The sequence below is a fragment of the Oratosquilla oratoria genome, chromosome 22 (assembly GCF_046742065.1).
Source record: "Oratosquilla oratoria isolate Oo_2021 chromosome 22, ASM4674206v1, whole genome shotgun sequence".
In the NCBI taxonomy this organism is placed as follows: Eukaryota; Metazoa; Arthropoda; class Malacostraca; order Stomatopoda; family Squillidae; genus Oratosquilla; species Oratosquilla oratoria.
Genome location: NC_134798.1, coordinates 22,389,454 through 22,391,953, shown reverse-complemented (window position 1 = coordinate 22,391,953; position 2,500 = coordinate 22,389,454). Strand labels below are relative to the sequence as shown.

General features: G+C 38.7%; 1 protein-coding gene across 5 annotated transcripts in view; it reads left to right on the top strand.

Moving 5' to 3' along the window:
* LOC143037447 (uncharacterized) overlaps positions 1–2,500 on the top strand; it is a 201,575-nt gene that overhangs the window by 93,014 nt on the left and 106,061 nt on the right. The gene's annotated exons all lie outside the window — the stretch shown is intronic.

Here is a 2,500-nt window from a genome sequence, read left to right as displayed (position 1 = left end):
AACTCCCTTTCCATCCCCCGCTGTCCTCCTCACCTCCTCGTTTCTTACTCTATCCATCCTAGTAGCCCCTACCATATTTCTTAGTAATTTCATCTCAAACACGTTTAAACTCTTCCTCTCTTATGTTCCATGTTTCTGCCCTATACAGTTCTATAGGCACAATCACTCTTTCATACAATCTCCTCTTAGTATCCATTTCTAAATGGATTTTTATAAGTGCATATGGGCATGGTAGTGAGAAGAGTGTAGATGAAAGGGAAGCTTTTTTGGATAGATTCAAATGTGTACAGAGAGGGCTTCGGGAGAAATATCAATGTAGTGGTATTGGGAGATCTTAATGCTTGGGTAAGAAATGAACCAATAGACGGAGGGGTTGGGAAGTGTGTAGTTCCAGGAAAAAATCGTAGTGGAGAGATGTTGGTGGAAATCTATCTAGAAAGAGAGTTGATCATAGCAAATACAGTGTTTAGGAAGAAAGTCAAGCATAAGTACAGATGGGAGAGGGTGGTGGATGGAAGGGTGGTAGATTAGGCTGTAGTGGACTATATAGTGGTGACCAGGAGAAGACTGGAAAGAATTTTGGATGTACATGTTATAAGGGGAGAGAGTGGGGGAATATCAGATCATCTTCTGGAGGATAAATAGAAAGGGAGGAAAGGGACAGAAGGTAGGTAGGTGCTTAGATTAAACTTCTTAAATGCGAAAGAAAAGGAGAAGTACAGAAAGAATCTGCGAGAGAAGTGGGAGGGAGTGAAGGATAGAGTAGAACTAGGACTGAAGGAAGAATGGGGATGGTTCAAGGAGGTCACAAGGTGTGCAGAGGTGATGTGTGGAACATGGAGGGCGGGAGGAAATAACAGGGAGGGTTGTGAGTGGTGGGATGAGGAAGCAAAGAAGGCTGTAGAAGGGAAGAAACGAGCATTCACAGATTGTTTACAAAATAGGACGAGAGAATCATATGAGAGGTACAGAGAAAAGAAAAGAGAAGTAAAGCATAAGATAAAGGAGGCAAGGAGGAGAGCAGATGTGAAATGGGGTAAGAGTATAACAAAAAAAATTAAAGTAATAAAAATATTATTTGGAAGGAAATTAAGAGGAGAAGAGGAGGCAAATCAAGAATAGAAGAAAAGGTACAAGGTGCAGATGGAGAAATGATCATGGAAGAGACGGCAGTAAGAGGAAGATGGGTTGGGTATTTTAGGGAGTTGCTAAATGTAAAGGAGGATAGCGAGGGAAAGGTTGTTGCAGTGGGAAGCGTTAAGACAATGACCGTGATAAATGAAGAAAATGGAGGAGAAATAAGATGGGGTGAAAGCAGTTATTAAAATTATGAGAGCAGGTAAGGCATCTGGGTTATATGGGTATCATACGGAGTGTCTACTAAAGGGAGGTACAGTCATGGTGGACTGGCTGGTGAGGTTGTTTAATGTTTGTCTAAAAGAGGGTAGAGTGCCGGTGGACTGGAGGAGTACTTGTATAGTTCCGCTTTACAAGGAAAAAGGGGACAAGTGTGAGTGTAGTAGTTTCAGAGGGATCATTTTGTTGAATGTAGATGGGAAGGTTTATGGAAAGGTTTTGATTGAGAGGATTGGGAGAGAAACAGTATAGGTTTAGGACAGGTACGAGTTGCGTTGATCAGGTTTTTGTGGCAAGACAGATATGTGATAAAGCTTTAGGAAAAGGTAATGATGTTTTTTGGGCCTTTGTGGATTTGGAAAAGGCTTATGACAGGGTAGACAGGAAGGCACTGTTGGAAGTATTGCAGATATATATGATAGCAGGAAAGCTGTTAAGAACGGTCAAAAGTTTTTACAAGAATAGTAGAGCCTGTATCAAAATTAGAAATGGAGAGAGTGAGTGGTTTCAGGTAAAGGCGGACTTCGTCATGGATGTGTTATGTCGCCTTGGCTGTTCAATTTATACATGGATGGGGTAGTACGAGAGATGAATGCAAGGATAATAGGTAGGGGATTGGAAATGGTTAAAGAAAATGGAAAAAAGTGAGAAATAAGCCAGTTGTTGTTTGCTGACGACACTGCGCTTGTAGTAGGATCAGAGGAGGGATTGAGGAAATTATTGACTGAGTTTGGGGAGGTGTGCGAAAGAAGAAAGTTGAAGATAAATGTGGTAAAAGTAAGGTGATGAGATGTACAAGAAGAAAATATGCCAGTAAATTGGAAATGGGTATTAAGGGAGAGGGACTGGAGAAAGTAGATAGCTTTAGATAATTGGGGGGATTAAAAACGTAATGAGAATATACATATATGTATTTATATATAAACATATATGAACATATATATATGTATATATATGTATGTATGTATGTATGTATGTATGTACGTATATATATATATATATATATACACACACACACACATATATATATATATACATATATATATATATATATATATATATGTATATATATATACATATATATATGTATATATATGTAGTTACATATATATTTGAGTTCTTTCTGCTCCGTATTTTATCCTTT